The 19,728-nt window shown below is 36.4% G+C and overlaps 1 protein-coding gene and 1 pseudogene across 2 annotated transcripts in view; one reads left to right on the top strand and one right to left on the bottom strand.

The window, feature by feature from the left end:
- The window catches only part of Rspo2 (R-spondin 2), a 172,353-nt gene that overhangs the window by 14,987 nt on the left and 137,638 nt on the right, over positions 1-19,728 (bottom strand). The gene's annotated exons all lie outside the window — the stretch shown is intronic.
- Positions 5,523-6,010, top strand: LOC103748776 (annotated as a pseudogene).

Genomic DNA, 19,728 nt, shown 5'->3' with positions numbered 1-19,728 from the left:
ACACACTCTCTCTCTCTCTCTCTCTCTCATATATATATATTATGTATGTATGTATATAAATATCTAGATAGATGATAGATAGACAGACAGATGATAGATGATAACAACAGCAAATGGTGAATTCTAAAATTCCAACCTAACAATAACACGTGCAGAACAGGACCTTGTGGCTCATCTCCATCTATCCGCATTAAAATACACCTACATCCACTTATCATAGAAAGACTATTTTAAAGACCCAAGAGAATACTTCAGTATTCTTCATAACTTTAAGTACCAAGGAGCTTTTGGCTCTTTGAACTCCACCCCCCACTTTGTTGTTACTCAAGTACAATTTCCGAAGAAGTGAAAATTATTTGGTCACTAGGCTCCATATAATCTTCAGTTGCTTTAAACCTTATTAGATCATCCTTTACCCTTGCTGAAAGTATATAGTTAATAGATGTACTGTTGAGCTCACGAAGTTTGCAAAAATAATTAGCTTATATAAACACATACTGCCCATTCTTATTTTGAAATGTTATATTTATTTTAGAGACTCAAAATTTATTCTTGCCAAAGTTTTCAAAATTACCCTGAAAAGATTTCTGTAATGTTCTTCTTCCAACCTAACTTTTGTTCCTTTTATTAAAGGTATTCAGATGAAACAAAAGTGATGGAACTGGATAAATGCCATTCCAAATTCCTATATACAAAATCTTTCCCATATCATCTTAGCCCAGGAGAGCAATGCAGCATGGAGGCTAAGAGAATGCTGTTTGGAGACTCAGCTATAGCTTAGGTTTTAGTTATACCATAATAGTTTATCCAAAGCATCACAGCTGATATCTGCTCTAAGCCACAGTTGATCTCCTATAACACATGCGAAACAGTAGTGACCTGCCAGATGGAGTGGATGTTTGGATTATATGAAAAGCTGAGCCCTGCTCATGACACATTGTGAGCACTCAATACACATTAGTGGATAGTAGCTGTCACTGACTTAAAAAAGCAATAAAGAATGTCAATGAGGTCAAAAGAGTAAGAATAGATCTTAGTTTTCCTTAAACCAATCACACTAAACAATCTAACTCAGATCCAAGAAAAGCTTGACGTTGTGGTCCTAATACCATTAAGTCTAATGTCATGTCCCAGGTCAGTCATACCAAGCATTGTTAGCTGCCTTGCTGGTATCAAAAGTCTCTATCCCTACTGCTGATCACTGCATCTGCTGGTCTGGATAAGGTTCACTATATATCCTCTGACTTACACAGATTTGCCAAAGTAACTTTTCATTGTTTTGAAAGGTTAAGTAATGCTACAGAAGTACTCATGTCCAACAAAGTGAGGATCACACAGCAAAAGGAAAACAAATGTGTGGAAGAGATAAATTCACTTCATGATGGATGTTTACCAAAAAGAAATTCTATCTACAATTCTCTCAGTTGGGGACCAATGGCAAGTTACATGCCCCCGTTTAGCAGTGGAAAGCCAGCCAGGTCCTGCGGCTTGGCTCCATCACAAGCCTTAAACATATGAACTTGCAGAACAGCACCCAAGAAAGCAAATAATGTGCATGTTGCTCTCAGCTAAGGAGTGAGAGAGGTGAGGGGACTTTTTCAAGAACTACAAGCTTGAGGAGATTACACAGTTAGACTCATTTTTACTATAGTAGAAATATTCAATTAAAGTTTCAGGATCACTGAAGGATCCTTGAACACACAGTGTCAGTCTCTCCTCTCTTCTTGTATCCTTTTCCCCACTGTTCTTTAAAACTATCTAGGATAGACTTAAAATTAAAACAGTTTTAAGTTTCACAAACTCCCTTTATTTTTTCTACCTACCCCAATAAACTTCCCACTATGAAGAGGGATGGAAAGCAATTATTTGTATTATTAACTCCTTTTAAGTTACATGGTGAAATGTTGTAGGGTAGAATTACTTAGCCTCAATTTAGCAAGGGATAGTCATAGAAGAACCAATTCTATAGATTATGATTGCTTTATCCATATTTTTTACATGTATTGACAATATCAGCATTGGTTCTAGTTAATATTAATATATGTACAGGTACTATAGAAAGTATTGCACATGTACATGCTGACCCACTAAAGATCCATTCCAATCTTCAAGGTAACAGTTCTTTCACAAATGAAGAAATTGGTTGAAATTATATAACTCTAGAAGCTACAGATCTACTAGAATTGTGACATGAACTCTAAAACACATAGTTTTTAGCAATGGGATGCTGTATTTCTTGGTGTTACAATTGCTTAGAGGGTTAGAAGTAATGTAGAAATGGGGTCTAGGCAACCAAATTTGCAAGAAAAATTAAGGTAAAGGAAGAAAACTCTAACATCACAGTCTCTATTCCCCAGATCTCCATCACTCTATTTGCAGTAAATTGCCACTGTCTCTAGTTCTAAGGAGAAAGGCTCCTTTAATACTGAACAACTCAAATATTACAGACCCACTCTTCATTTGACCTAATAAGCATCTGTCATTGCATCACAATTCCACTAGGGTTTCTCGTGGTTTGAAGATGTGCTTTGAACCACAAAGTTGAAAAACACCAGTACATTAAAATTATATAGCCTTGGTTTTATGATGATTTCAAAGTATGTTGCTTCATCCTTAAATAAATCATCTAACTTGTGATGGGTATTCAATAAAGTCTTAGACAATAATGATCTCACACCGGAGAACCTGGATTATTGTCAATAGTGTACACACACACACACCCAGTATCAAGATCAGAGCCAGGCACTGAGGGTAGTCCCATTACCAGATACTTGGCTTGACCACTATGTGTCATTTTTCATCTCATGACTGAATAATATGGTTCAAATTCTTACTTAACTAATTGACATGTTAAACTACCAAGTAAGATTTTATAATCCAATTTGTTTCTCATCATTTAGGCAGCTGTTTTAACCAAAAGCATTAATTTGTTTCAGGGCATACATAAAATTCAGCATTCCTCTACCCAGGCTGGAAAAATACTAGTAGTTTGTTAGTGGATAAAAAAAATTTAAGATTACTCTCATAAAATCTTCTGATATAAAATTAAGCTAACTAGAAGAAAAGTATTAAGATTTAAAGTACTTAATTTATTAATCTTGCACTAAAAATTTTATAAATAATAGATAAGAATTACTTTATGTAAACTAGCTCCCTTCAAATTGATGCTATTTCATTTATAGTAAAAAGAGTATTAATATAAAGTATGTCTTTTTTCTTCACATAGCCTCCAAACCATAACTTTCAGTACTTCTGGCTCCAAGATAGCCTAAGTCTAGTAATGCCCTTGGTAATTTAAGATCTGAGGTACACATTTCATTGACAAGCCTCTTCTATTTTCCTCTAACTGCCATCAAAGTACGTGAATGTTATCACTTCACATGACTTAATTTTGAATGCTTGGTACTCATAAAACTAACTTGAATCCCATGTTTGTATCACATCACAGAAAACTTCAGTACTATAAAATAGGGGATAAAAGATCAAATATTGTTGGATAAAATTCACAGAAATCTAGTTAGAAACCAATAACTAATACAAAACTAGCAGATGAATAAGGAATTTCAGAGTTCACATCTACATGATCATTCCATGCCACAGAAAAGGATAGCTTCGGGGAAAACACTATCAAATAAAATGTATTTACCCAGTTTTCTTTATATCATCCCAGCAGAAATCTCCTTACATTTAGATATTCTATCTGAATTCCAACTCTAATACCACTAAGTATTAAAGGCAGAAGGTAACAAGTATAAACATAAGCTATTTCTTCTATGTATATATGGGAGGAAGGAGATATTTAATGGAAAGTGAATTTGGAGTAGGAAAAGAATATCCCACATAATGACTTGGCATCTATATCCAATCAGCACACTGGTATACTTCGCTAGCAAAATATTAAAAAATTGACTAAAATTTAAAATAAGGTGACATGCAAATAGAACAAATATGATGTGTTTTAAAAGTTAAGGTCTGGAAATTTTATTTAAAATAAAAGATTATCATGTTGTACAATAAACATGTACTCTTCCAAAGCTGGTCTCAAAAGATAAAAGATAATTTAAGAGACCACTAAAATTAATCAAAATGAGTCAAGAGAAGGAAGAACAGGCCTAGGTGGAGGGACAGAAGTCACAAGTTCTTAAGATGATAGAGTCAAGTGGAATCAGGAGCTCTGTGCATATGGGAAACAAAGACAATGCAATTGAGGCGTTCACCATGACATCTGGGCTATGGCTAAAGGAAGCAGGGAGATGATACGTACCAAAATACGGCATAGTTGGTTGAACCACCTATTTGACAGGAAAATTAGAAGTCATTTTAGATATTTTGAGTTTAGGGTATATGTTAGCTTCTTTTCTGTTGTGATAAAATACCATGACCAAGGCAATTTAGAGAAGGAAGAGTTTATTTGGGCTTACACTTCCAAAGGGATATAATTCCATCATGGTGGGGGGGCATGGCGATAGGAGAGGTCAGAGCAGAAAAGTTCATTGCTCAAATATTGAAGCAGGCACAGGAAGTAGAGAACATGAAACTGCAAATGGGGTAAAGCTATGAATTCTCAAACTCTGTTCCCCCGTGACGTGCTTCCTCTAGTAAGGTAGAATTTCCTAAACTTTGCAAACAGCACACACCAAGAGGGGCCAAGTGTTCAAATACGTGGAGCCTGTAGTGGACTTTCATATCCAAACCACCACAGGGTCTATGTGGGACGACCACATAGAAATATGATGGTCAGGAACAAGAGTAATGAAGGTACTGAGAAGGACCGAGGGGAGAGAAGGATGAAACCATAGCAAAGAGAAGATCATTGAAGATCTACAAGATGTCCCAGAGGAAGAAGAAGAGCTAGGACCCAGGAACACCCAAAGTAAGGCTTTTTTGTTTGTTTTGTTTTGTTTTGGTTTTGGTTTTTGGTTTTTTTGAGACAGGGTCTCCCTGTAGCCCCAGCTGACCTGGAACTCCCTATGTAGACCAAGCTGGCCTGGAACTCACAGAGATCCACCTGCTTCTGCCTCCCAAGCGCTGGGATTAAAGGCATGCGCCACCACACCCGGCTCAAAGTAAGTTTTTAAGACAAAAGGCAGTCTTGGGACTGGTGGTAGATGGTGTACGTAACAGGACTTGGGTTTTAATGACAGACAGCATTGCAAAAGAAAAAAACAGAACATATGGTCTTTCCAACAAAAAAGTACAAATATGTGAGGCTGGAGAAATGACTCTGTGGTTAAGAGCACTGGCTGCTCTTACAGAGGACCCAAACCAAGTTCAATTCTCAGCCCATACATGGTGGTTAACAACTCCAGTTCCAGGAGAGCCAATGCCCTCTTCTGACCTCCAGGAGCACTGCACAACATGGGTGCACTTACACACATGCAGTCTACACCTATACACATAAAACAAAAATAATAAATAAAATATTTTTAAAAAGAAAGTATAAGTGAGTGCAAAGTTTGAAAATACATTTACAGGAAGAAACTTGCACTCACTGGAGCCAAAATAGAGAAATATTAAGGGATCCTTGCCTCTGGAAAACTATGGATGGCTGTGGTGGAGCCTTTACCATGGGCACTGTAGGTGGTGGTAGCTTTCAAGTCACCAAAGGTTTCCAAAATGCTTCAGTGGGTATAGCCCTCAGAGTATGAGGAACTTGGTCAGCTATTAAAATCAGGGCTCCATAGTTGGGAGGTAGCTTTGCAGTTTGGGAGGACTGTTTCCCATGATTTAATGCAGTATGGTTCAATAAGAGGAACCCACCACTAATAAGTAGACTAGTGGAGCCTTGACCGGAGCCAGCCTGGCAGCAAGAAGTGAACCAGTGGCCATGGTTGGGTCAGCGGCAACCAGTGGCATTCTCCTAACTTTAATTGAAGGAGCTGGCATCTTGTTGACAAGATTTGCGTCTGCAGAGTTTCCCAATGACCCTCAGATTGCTGAAGTCCACTCCCAATTGCCTTCAAGCCAGTTACCACCCTCACCGTTCAGAGATTGCCAACAATATCTTTAGAACTTCTTTCCCAGGGTTTCTCTAACTGGATGAACTGGAGCGAAAAGGGTTTCAGAAGATCATGTTATAGTCTGTTTAAAACTTGACCTTGTGCATGTGAACTTACAGCACTGGTAGCAGCATGAACAAGACCCATACAAACTCAAGCAGACAAAAACCCAGAACTAAAGAAATGGGCAGAAGGCCCCAAGCTTAGCCAAAGAGCTATTGGGTGAGGGACAGTTGATCTTTAAGGGAGTGACTCTAGATAGGCTGACTAGATCCCAGTGGATGAACTTTTACTGAGGGACATCTGGGTACTCTAACTTGACTTGATAAGGTTTAACATGTATGACAGACTGTATGAAATCCAGTGGTGGGGACTTTAGAGGGTGTGGATGGGGGGATATAAAGATGACTAAGATGTTTTCTATGAAATGTACAAAAATTAAACAAAAAATACATTAGAAAAATCTAACAAAAAACTACTGGAGCTGGGACAACTGTGGGCAAATAGTCTATGAAGAGACATTTGGCATGTTTTTTATTAAAAGAGACATGGAGAAAAATAAAAATATACTGCATTTGTTTATTCACACTTGTATTGCATTTGTGATCAAAATAAATGTCTAATATCATTTAAAGAACTATAAGTGCTCAGAAGATGAAGCAAAGGGCAAATGACAGTGAAAACAGGACCATCGTTCCCTGTGGACTTTTCAGCCTGTTGTTTGTTTGTGTGTGTGTGTGTGTGTGTGTGTGTGTGTGTGTACACAGTTATTCAGACAATAAAAACGTGTGTGTGTGTGTGTGTGTGTGTGTGTGTGTGTGTGTGTGTATACACAGTTATTCAGACAATAAAAAGCTCCTGGGACCTAACACTTTATACTAGAGTTGTAGAGTTCTACTTTTCATCCTGAGCACACTTCAGAAAAACATATGTTTTATACCAACCCCTCATCTTGATAGGAACTGCATATGAGAATTAAGCAATCAGCATAAATCATTTCTCAGGGAAAGACTATGGATTAAAAGATTTGCTAAAATGTTCATCCTTTTCTTGGAAAACAAAATGCTGTCTTGGTTTTGTAGATGCTGAATATAAAGCTCTTTTATTTTTAAGGCTGCTGTGTCTTGATTTCTGGCCATTAGAAACAAGTTAATTCTAGTATACCCAATTCTATATGAGAATAATTATTACAAGGAAAAGTTTGGTTATACTGTCTGTTTAAAAATAAAGAGATTGAGCATGGCAAGTCATACCTATAATCCCATCACTGAAGAGGCTGAGGCAGGAGAATCCAAGTTCAGGAAAGCCTGGACTACACAGTGACACAGTCTCAAGAAAAACCAAAACAAACAAAAAAAAAAAAGAAAGAAAAGAAAGAGAAGATATGTTATTTTTAAAGTGTTCCAAGTCCCTTGAAACTGATCTTGAGAATTATGCTGTGGGGTCTGGTTGGGTTTAGAAACTGCACTAGCACTGAGGAACAGAATATTTTCCTTCTTGTGTCGGAGTGACATGGTCTGTAGAAGGCATATTGTGAACTGATTGATCTTTCAGCTCAATGCTATACTTACAGTAAGCTTCTAATTACTAATTAAGGTTTGATAATTTATGCATCTTTAATTGTGGCAAATTACAGATATAAAAAAGTATTTGACATTGTAAACATTTGTAATTGTATATTTCAGTGGCATGTAAACACAAGCACAATGTTTAACCATCATCATATGTTCTCAAAATGTTACCAGCCAGGTTTGGTTGTACTCTAGCATGTGGAAGGCAGAGGCAGAAGAATCATGAGTTCAGCACTACCCTATGCTAAATAGTGAGTTCAAGACCAGCTTTGTCTGTGTAAGAGCCTCCCTCAAAACAGAAAGTTACCACTGTCATAATAAAAACTATATTCATTAAACAATAACTTCCCATTATTCCCATCCCTAACCTCTGGGAACCACAATTCTGTCTGCCTTTGCCTATTCAAGGTGGGATCATATGGTATTTATTCTGACTGTCTTAATTCACTTAGCATAATGTTTGAAGTTCCGTTTGTACTGTAAACTTTAACTCTGTGCCTGAATGACTCCATTGTGTGCATATAACACATACTATTTATTCATTCAACTATTGATGTTCATGAGCTGCTTCCAACTTTGGGCTATGGTGAATTATACTACACTGGTGTACAAATCTAAAAAGAAAAAGAAAAACACGGAAGGTGAGTGAGTTGACTTCAGTGATTTTTACCATAAGAAGTCAATAGCATCTTTTGAGAAGAAAATGTCAAGGTTAAAATAATTAATGGATTGAGAAAGACCTGGGTGAGATAGTTAAATAACAACTTAATCAAGCTAACCCAAGAGATAAATGGACATTGTCTATGATTGCTCAGCCTTGAACAGGATTAGTGGTGGGTAATGTGGAATACCAGAAAGGGATAAGGCTGAGAGAATGCAAGAGTAATTAACACATACTCTTTAGTTTATGTGGGTGGCTCAAAGGGGCCATCATCTACCTCTCCTGAAAACCAAGGTTGCACTTATCTTCCTAGGCCTTCCTGTCTTGTTCAGTCACAGGAATGGGAAAAGCTATGGTGTGAGTTTCTCAGGAGCAAAGCTCAGTGGAATCTTCACTTGTTCACATACAAATCTCTTCAAGTTGATGCTGAGTTTTCATCAACAATGTCACTCTCAGGATGAAAACCCAAAGGCATTATTTTTCCAGTATTACAACCTAGTCCATGCATGTTGCACCTGCTAGAAATATAAATATGAGATCATATAAAAATGCTCAAATTTCATAAGGAAAGTGGTCTAGGAGACTGCATATATATAATATAAAATATATATGTATTAAAATTACCCATTTTTTTATTTTTATGCCTGTAAAAATTCTGTTCTTAGCTGGGCGTGGTGGCGCATGCCTGTAATCCCAACACTTGGGAGGCAGAGGCAGGCAGATCTCTGTGAGTTCAAAGCCAGCCTGGTCTACATAGTGAGTTCCAGGACAGCTGGGGCTACAGGGAGACCCTGCTTCAAAAAGACAGAAAAAAAAAGAAAAAAATTCTGGTCTTAAATTTATTAATCACTTAAATACACACATATGTACAATAAAATATCTATACACATATACTTAAGTAAAGAATGTTTTTATTGTCACCATATTAACAACCATAAAATGACAAAATGCATGGACAGAGTTATGAAGGACCACACATGCCAAGTTTCACCTCTGAGGGATATTTTAAAATTCATTTTCATAAAGTGGTTTTTCACAAAGTAGCTGACATGCTCTTAATTCTATTTGGCTTAGCTGGCGCCACTCAAGACTTAGTAGAAAGCTTGGAAGACAAGAGCAGAAGCTAAAACTATCATAGTACAATACAACAAGTTATAAATCCAACATTTTTGTGCAACTTTGGACTCATTTCAATACATCTGAAAATTAAAGACCTTGTCCTTGGACTTGATCATCTATTTATAAGTATTGAACTGTGAAATTTTCATGGCACTTTGCCTACATGGAAGTTTTGGCCCCTCATCTTAATATCTGAAAATTCTATCTTTCTCTTTTCTTTCTAAGCTTTTCAAGGAATGCATATGCTCTTTTCCAGAGATAGGCAGGGGTTACAAGGACAGCTCATGAAGAAAGAAATGCAATGTGTAAACAAAGGGGACAGAGATTCCTCTCATCAATAAACAGATGTACATACTAGAAAACAGATGAAGTATATTTTAGAAAACACATTAGGACTGAATTTTAAATACAATCTGTTCTGGCACAGTGTGCTAAGGCTGGTTCTTACATTGTGCTGGTAGGTCAATGACAAACACAAATCAACTGGAGAGCCAGTTGCAAATATAAGTATACTGACAAAATATGATCGTCCTGTATACAGTAATTGTCCTTAGTGCCAAAATCAAAATTATGGAATGTTATATCCATAATGATAATAATGCAATACTTTCTTACAAAATAGCTTTAGTTATTACTTGATTACAATCCTGGGACAAGGTCAGCTGCACCAAAATTTTTAATTAATAAGGGTATAAAGAGAAAGTATTTTACATGCCTCCATTTATTCAGTTATTTATTGACTTGCTACTTGTCTGAAACAACTGCCAAACACTGAAGGCTGAGTATAGCTGTGGCACACCTCGTACCAGAAATCTAATTTCTACTACCAAAACCCACCACTATCAGTATCTTCCTGAGTTCCAGGTTCTGTTTTTTTCTTGTTCAAATACTAATATAACTTATTAACTGATTGGTGCTCATGTCCATGAATGTTACTGATTTTCTGCCTTGGTCTTTCAGTGAGAACCCCTGACCAAAAAACACCACTCTCCTAAAATACAGGAAAATCTTAAGTGTTCAACTGTAAAAAAGAAAATCAAAAGAGTCTTACATGGAAAGCATTTTCTCATCTCTATAAAGGGATTGATTACACCTGTATATATTATCCTTAGTATATGTTTTACATAATACTTAAACTTATCTATAGAAAATATTCAAAAAGACACATAAAATTATGTACTCTCAATGATCTTCAGGCTAATAATTTTAAACTTGTCTACTACAAATAAGGATCAAAGTACTGAGCTTAGAAATTTTCAATCTCATGGCTTCCTGCTTGGCTCTGGATTTGTGAAAAGCCATGACGCTTCTGGGATGATTGTCAAGATTTCAGGAAACTATATCCAGTTCTCCAGATGCAGTGATTGGAGAATACTGACCAACCTCCTGGGGACAATAACCAAGCAAGAAGGAAGAATAAGAAGATACAAAGGTTTGGGATTTACCACCAGGGCCACCAAATAGAGCTCCAGTGAACTATGAAACAATGCCTTTCATACGGATATAGGTTTGAGTGCTTGTCTAACAGCATCACTAGTAGTCAAAAACAACACTACACCTCTCTAGAGTCAAAAGAATTCTGATGTCTTAGTGAGTCATGATCAGCTGAAGGAGCTACCACACCCACACAAATCTAAACAGCTATAAACACCAGGCAAATATACAAACCCTGTATTCTCATTAAACACCTTAAGCCTGAAACACAGATGCCATCATTTGCCCCCATTTCACAGGAAAACAAAAGACTATCAATGATGAGTCCAGAGTTCCAGGCCTAACAAACTTTAGCTCTAAAGAGACTATATCAAGACTTTTGCTCTTTCTGTTATTTGCTACTCTGCCATCCATCATTTAAGAGCAGAAATCTACAGACAGAAATGGAACAAGCCAAGAGTGGAATCCTGAGTAAGATGTGGTGTTGGGGCAGGCATCAGCAAGAAATGCCATAATGAGAAATGGATGTTAATTCGTAGGAGAGACACCCAAATATCCCTGAATACTTAAATTGCTAATTCTACGTTATGACTTATAAAGTGACTTTCACCACAAATTATGTCTCACTGACAAAAGCACTGAGTGCTTTACCAAATGGATTTGATCAGGATTACATGGGGGACTGCCCCCTCTGCAGATCAGATAAGAAAATACACATTTTTGTAATACACAACACACAGAGAAGGGGTATTAATGAACTATATAAAGATGTTGCTTGTATATCTGATTAAACTTCTGAACACAGGAACATCTTGAAATGAAATTACAACATAGTAGTACTATATTAAATAATGCATAGTGTTCTAGAGCTTAACTTCCAAGTTAGAATAGATAAAATATTTAATAGAATCATTCTCTTTCCACACTAACAATTTGACTAAAAATTCAAATACTAAATGACAAAGTTTTGATTATTTATATTTCTCAGCATAATTATTAAATATGCTGCTTTTATTTACAGTAAAATTTTCATGACCTCTGTGTACAAAAATACTTAGAAAATTAATTCAAAAGTTCAAATAATTTCAGCCTTCTAAGAGTTTCTCACTACCTCTCCATTTCCTAGACAAATACTTTCAGCATCCCTCATGAAAATACATTATATTAAACCTTTCATTTATGAATTAATGTGGAATTATTTAACATATTGAAATGAAAAGTTTTATTTTCAAAATACAACCTTATCAACACATAAGGTCATTCATTAAAGCTATAATATCCCACCCATTTAGTGAAAATAAACACAATAAGACAGACAATAAGTCCCCACTCCATCAACCAAGCAGATTAAAAATTGGGTGTCTCACCTGATCTGACTATAGGAATGTGTTAAGTATCTGAAAGCCAAACACAAAACACAGGTTCAGTCAAAATGAGCATTTCCTCCCACAGTCCTCAAGCATATAACCTCTGAGGAGACAGGTGACAGATATGCTTAGAGACCAAAATAAAATAAAGATCTGGCCAGCCAAGGGAGGAATTCAAACACAACAAAAGCTCATGTTAGCACATGTTGATGCCAAATGTACTCTGAATGCTGTAAGAGGAGTGTTTGGATGAACTGAGGAAGTCCTAGAATTGAAATGGAAATCTTCTAGACCTCTCTCTTGGACTGCAGACACCAGGGCTACCCATGGACTCACCACCCACAATGCAGCCTGTAGTGGGACCTGCAGAAGCAGAACTGAGATTTTTCTATTCTATTTATAATGAACAGTAACTATCAAAACAAAGCCTTGAATCAGCACAAAATAGACTTTGAAAATCTCTCCAAGTTCCAAGCCAGATATCAGAAAAATCTAGACTATCTGTAAAAGTAGAGGAAAGAGATTATGGAGAAAGGAAACATATTTGTGAACAAAAATAAGGTAATAATTCTTGCTTATAATAATTCTTCAGGCCAAGCCTAAACAAACTTTTTTTTTTCTTCCTCCCAGTTTTTATTGAGTCATATGGCCACCGGCAGGAACTGTTATCACTTCATTTTCTGCAGAATGTTTCAGAAACTCAAAACCTCCCCGATTTCCACATGTGTGGATACTCTGAATTTTTAAACAACTATGAAGTGTTTGCTTCCAAAGCTGAATACATTTGATGGCCTTGGTGGTACAATCCATCATGAACTGTTTAGTGGGGAGAATGCAGAGAAGAAAGATGGAAAAGTTATTAGACCAAAGGGCACAATGATGGAAAACGTTACTATGAGACAGTGACATAGAACATAATTTTTTTAGCAGTAAGACTGCCTCTCATGCTTTGGCATCTCGGTCTTGCTGTTCAGTAACTCAAAATGTAGGACACTCAGAAGAGCACAGGCTGTGGTTCTGACCGTGGTGATACTTAAAAAATGTATGTAGTGGGGTCTTCTCTGCATTACTGACCCCCATGAAGCTCCTGTCAACCTATATAGGAGTAAGAGGGAGATTGCCAAGTTAATTACCTGTCAATATGCTGGTCACGTTCAATCCACATAAGAGAACACTTTCTAGAATCAATCATAAAGTCTAATGTGTTACTAGTGTGATAATAAATCGTTGATATTTTGAGGTTATTTTATGACTCACAATGCCTATTTTAGATAAGTTTTACAGCTGTTTTTATCACTTTTAACTAGACATAGTATTGAAGATGCTTCTATACTAACAGGTCCTAGCTCAAGTCCTATATGTCAACATATCAGAACCTGGCTTCCTGAAGGTTGTAGGCATAACCACCTTAGAACATTATGATTTTGTTGTCACTACATAATCTTCAGTTTTGTATACAAGCAGTTTAAAGGGAATTCTGCTATTTTCCATGAAATGGGCTAACAAAAGAACCTTGTTTCGAGTGAATTTCTTCTCATGTGAGTCTACCACTTCTTGTGCTGAGAGGTAGTTTTTAAATTTTCAGAGGTGACCATTAATCCTTAGCAGACAAAAACGGAGATTTTGCTTAGAAGAAACTTGAAATGTAAACCACCAGGTTTCATAACTCAAGCCAAGTTAAGTATGTGTGTTTTATAACAGACACTAGCCAGAAATGCAAATGACTTCTACAAAGTTCTACTCCTGTTATCAATCCCTTGAGACATGCCTCTTTACCCTTTGTCCTTCCCCTGGCTATAGTTCTACATTTTTATTACATGTTTTTAACAAAGAAAAACAGTAGTAAAGCTACAGTAGATTCTGGTTTCAGAGTCCTGAGAGATGGCACAGAGGTCTGAACCTGCGTAGTTTTCTAATTTAAGAGTCAGATGGTCTGTTTCTCTCAGGAAAGCTTCAGCTCCTAGGAAAAGTTTTGCTCATAGCTGCTTGGCCCAAGGCCATTTAGTATCTGCCTCAAAAAGCTTCTTCCTACAATGTCCAGCAAATGACACAGATTCAAAGTGTCAAAGAATAAACTTGGACATCTGAAGTGCCCTTCCCTAGTTCTGAAAGGACATTCATTTTATACAAAAAGCAATTTGAAAATTTAGTCAAGTGATGAATATGAAAATATGAAATGAGCTGAAGTGCTTCAGCCACAGATGAAAACACCTTTCACATCTCTCTTCTGATAGCGTTTTAGGAAGGGTTAGTAGATCTCCTTTATGGACTCCGGAAGCAATTGGTGTGAGGGTTTTTCTAAGACGTTTATGTTCCTTGCTGTTGGCACTTGGTTCTTATTTTACTTTCAATTATAGCAGCTTTGATAGCTTTTCAAATCTTGAATCACTTTATCATCACAGCTTGTGGCTTATAAAATGCTTAGCTTATTATAATGGAAAACCATGTATCTTGCTAGAAAAAAATGCGTATTTTACTCATTTCCTTCTAGGCTGTGGATCAGGAGATTCTTACACCAAAGCAAGAGCAATTATTTCCAGACTCTGCGATAACCGCCTAAGATTTGTTTGGGCCTCTGATGTAGATTTCAGCTAGAGTCTAAAGTCAAAGCTCAAGCAAAGGGATATTGGATATCATCTCTGTTCTTTAAAAACATGCAACATTTTCTCTTTATTTTGCAAGTTTATAGAATGTTGTGTTTTAATGTCCAGAAGTGGAAGGTTCTAGCACTCTGCATTTGCCATTTTCCTTTCCTTCATCTCATAGTTATTTTCTGTGGTGACTTCACTTTAAATCAACTGGAGGAAAGTTCAGTAACGTACAAATTCAACAGCCTCTTTAGAACCTTGTTCTAGATTATGGTAACAATGACAATGGTAGAATAAATGTAAAAAATCTTATATTGATTGTGAAATTGCTCAACTAAAGGTAATTTACATGTACAGTACATGATATAGTTTACTTTAAAAATTTTGTGTATTGAAGGCTTCATCTATACTTTACTCAAACAGCCTTCAACAGATACATCAGTGACTATAAATAAAAACTATTACAGATTATGTAAGATATAAACTGAAATTCACATTACTCGGATGAATACTTCATTTCACTTGGATATTAGCATCAGTCAGACCATAAGCAGACAGAGCCAAAGGGAATCAGAATTTTTCTGATCCCTTTTCTGTTCACATATACAAAACTACTGAGTTTGACAGTTTGCAGAACTCAATAATGGTATAATTTCGAAGTAATACTTGATTGAGCGCTCTATAAATGATGTAGTTAAACTACCAAAATTTTCAAAGTTATTAATAAATTACATTATAGCCACTGACAGTCTACCAGGGAAAAATATAAAAAGGGAAAGCCATTTTACCTAGATTGCACAGAGGCACATGGTTTTGAAGAAACACAGCATTTACCACTTTCTCTCAGGGCCACAGAACAGTCATCAATTATCTGACACTAATTATCTGCCTTTAATTAAACTTCCACGGCCTGTAAGAATTTTACATAGGGAATGCCAAGTTGGGAGGGGGGTACAAATTCTGCAGTAACTTCAGGGAATAAACTCAAATAAGAAATCCTCTGTTTAATCTAACTGTCTAGAGAATAGTCTGTTCTAAGACCCTCCAAAGCTGGCTGGTCTGCTCACTATTCCAAAACTACAATCTCTCTTCTAATTACAGAGTCCAACTGGAAGCAAGATCTCTCTTCTAGTTCGAATTAGATTTAGAAGCCGTGGGGACAGTAGAAGTTTGTTAGCCAAATAGGTGAATGTCTTATTTCAGACTGTGTGAAAATAATTGTGAAAACTATTTGCAAGGCTATAATTTAACCCCCAAATCTCATGAAATTATGGCATCATAATAATCTCAGAGATATAACAGTTCTATCACTTGATTTAATTATATAAAATTTCAATAAGCTTGATTTCCTCACAGCATACATATCAGAAATTAGGACTGAAACTTAGGATACCTGACTCTTTTGTAGTACAGCCTTTTAAGCCAAAAGTACAGCTAGGAAGAAAACTTTTTTAAAAATATACTATTATTTTTACTTTACATGTGTAAGTGTATTGCCTGCATGTATGTAAGTGTACCCGTGTAGTGCAATACCTGAGGACATCAGAAGAGAGTGTTGGATTTCCCTGGAACTGGACTTACAGATGGTTAACTGCCACGTGGGTACAGGGAATCAAACCCAGTTCCTCTGCAAGAGCAGCCAGTGCTCTAACTGCTGAGCAATCTCTCCAGCCTCCAGGAAGAAAACTTTTTAAACTCAATTTGTTCATGATGATAAAATGAAATGGTATTGTATTTAAAATAATATGACTTTTCTCCCCTCTTGTAAAATTCAGAAAATAGGATATCAAAATCATTTGCTGGTTAAAAGGAACTACATATTTCTACTCTGGAGAGTGGTAGCAGTTTTGACTAATAATTAGTTTTGATTTTGTTATTGCTAAATGAAACAGAGGGACTCTAAATACCATCAAACTATACTGTATGAAAATTGAAAAAATTCAATAGAAAATTAAATTTTAAAAAGTTTAAATGCATGGATCAGCTATTTTCAAAATGAAGGTATGAGATGAACTAAGCTTGTTGGTGCTCTTTTGCTTTGCCCATCTTGTTTCTTTCTGGGCCTCTATCTCCGGTAGCATACAAATGCACTAATTTTCTCAGTATGGAAAGTGCTACCATTAAAGCCAAATAAAGTTGAGTTTAAGATAATTATACTAGATTTCATCAAAGCAACTTGGAACTCATCAAAATTAAATCCCAGCTAGCTGATGAGATTTTATCAGGCTGTTTCAGAACCAGGGAAATAAACAAAAGATGAGAGACAATGAAAACAATGTGACAACTGTCAAATGATAGGCAGAGCACAACACTGAACATTTCCCTAAATGCAATTCTGGGGCCGTTAATTCTCTCCTACATATAAGCTCATGGACACACTAATGTGAAAATAAATTATGATACATTTAAAATTTTCAATTCTCTTTAAAGAGTCATTGCATTAGACTGATTATGAAATTGTTTCTTAGGAAGTACTGAAAGTTGCTTAAAATAACACCAATTTGAGCACTACATGGTTAAAGAAAAACCTTTTTAAATTTTCATTGCTTAAGAGGTCACTACCCTTGTTTGAACTCCTTTAAGCAAATTCTTAATAAATGTAAGCTATTATAGAAGGAATGGTTCGAATTAGGCTACTACCAATGTTATAATTTTGCAACCAGATACGCTCACATGTCATCCACCTGGTGGAAAGATTTCACATAGTGGTTCTTGGGATACACAGGTCTTATGTTTCTGATAAAGCAGAGGCAAACTGGTAACAGCAACACAACACACTGCTTTAAACAGTGCTGCAGAAGCTGGTCAAATAGCTCTTAATTCAAAGCACATTTGATGACTGTATTAAGTCAGTCTGTGCACATAGAGTTGACAATTACACCAAATGGAGGAAAAACTGAAAAGCAACAGACACTTGACATTTGAGGAAAAAAATTACTTTAAATTACTCAAGGTAGGAATACCATGCTCAACATGTAAAGTCCAAGCATACAAGAAGAAATCTTTGTGTAGCTGCAAGAAAGATGCATGTGGCTTCCTTCTATAGAACTTTTACCTAAGATAAAAAGAAGAAAAGAAAGGTGAATGGGAGCTTTTATGAGATACAACTTACCTACGTTTATATTCAGTTGCTTTTGCCATTTCATTACATCCGATGTTCAAAAAAGATATATAAGCACTTGGTATTTGGAAAAATAGACTGTTCAAACCAACCAGTCCATTATCAATTTTCTAAGTCCACAATAATAAAGACCTATATTACTAATTTGAGCACTACTTTGGTTATTATCTCAAACTACATATTCTAATAAGTAAATTAAGAGTTATCAAACCTGAGCAGAAAGACAAAGACCTGTGAGAATTTTCTCTTAGGAACAAAACTGGGTTCATTCTGGTTCATGGTTCCAGGACACAGTCCACTATGGCAGAAAAAGCAAGGTGGCAGGAGCTTTAAAAGGCTAGTCAGTCATATCACAGTCACAATGAAGAAGCAGAGAGGGGTTATACATGCTGTTGCTCACCTCCCTTTCTCCTGTGAGGATCACAGACAGGGAATGGTACCACCCACACTGAGCAGGTTTTCCCAACTCAATGCAGTCAAGACAATCCCCGATAGGTGTGCCCAAAGATCTATGTGCCAGCTGATTCTAGATTCTGTAAAGTTGACACTAACCATCAAAATCATATTTAGCTATATAATTTGTATATACCAAAGAAAGACTTAAAGGTTTTGTGAATCATTGGTCCATCTTATCATCTTGTACAGTCTACACAAAGTTTCTTATCATCTTGTATAGTCTACATAAATAGGTGATATGTTTCTGAATACAGCTGAGGCTAAGTTTCGTATCACTATTGATAGGAAACACTGTAAAAATTAAAGGCTTATTTGTGACAACAGAGAGAATCTATAATAACATAAAAAATTGCATTACTTCAGAATGTGTCCCAGAGAATATTATGCACTGAAAGATAAGAGATTGCATACCTAAAAGAGCTCTGTGTTAGTTACTTTTCTGTTGCTGTGATAGAAACATCATGACCAAGGTAACTTAAAAAAGGAAGAGTTTAAGCTTAAGGTTCCAGGGGAATTAGAGTCTGTCATGGTAGGGGAAGCATGATGGCAGAGGTGACTGGAACAGAAAGAGGAGTGCTCACATCTTCTAGCAGGCACTGGAAACAGAGTGAGTGGTAAGGCTTAAGAATTCTTTAAGCCCACCCACAGTGACATGCCGTCTCCAGCATGACCACACAATCTAAGATCTCCCAAAACAGTGGGGACAAAAATGTTCAAATACTTGGAGCCTATGGGGGCATTCCTATTCAAACCACCATAAGCTCCATGTCAGATGTCTCAATAAAAACCAAACTGTGCTTCTAAACATTGACCTTTCCCATGAATAATTCAGTCAGCCTCTAGGCACCTTAATTTTATAAATGGAAGGGATTCAAGCTTTGTTCAATAGGAAGTTACCTTCTTCTTTTCCTAAAATGAAACTCATATATAAAGAACCTCTATAATGTAAAAGACAGAGGTGGGGAAGAAAACCACCTCACATGACCCAGAGTTAGAGACCAGACCCCTTCCTGCTTGACCTTTCCCCTAGCCTGGAGGAAAATCTCACACACCTTGATAAGCTGCAGTGAATCAATTTGAACACCCTTAAACAGGTCTCTAAAGATTCCTTATTTTCCAAATCCCATCCTCTCTTAAATATTTAATTACTAATATATGATGGATTTAAGGAATTGGATCTCCAATGCAAAAATGCCTTTAGATATAGACAGACAACAGAAATTTATTGAATCCATTATCATTGGTACCTACATTTCTAACTTCATGTTCATTAGATTATATTCAGGACGGCTCAGTTCTTATAAGCTATAAACTATAAGTCACACTTAATGCTTTAATGTCTTAATGTCTTATATACTCAGGCTTGAGATTGTAAATTACTCACAAGTGACAGGGACTTTGTCTTCCCTGTG

Source organism: Nannospalax galili, unplaced genomic scaffold, assembly GCF_000622305.1.
Source record: "Nannospalax galili isolate Female #2095 unplaced genomic scaffold, S.galili_v1.0 scaffold284, whole genome shotgun sequence".
NCBI classification, from domain to species: Eukaryota; Metazoa; Chordata; class Mammalia; order Rodentia; family Spalacidae; genus Nannospalax; species Nannospalax galili.
This window is presented reverse-complemented; position numbering and strand designations above follow the sequence as displayed.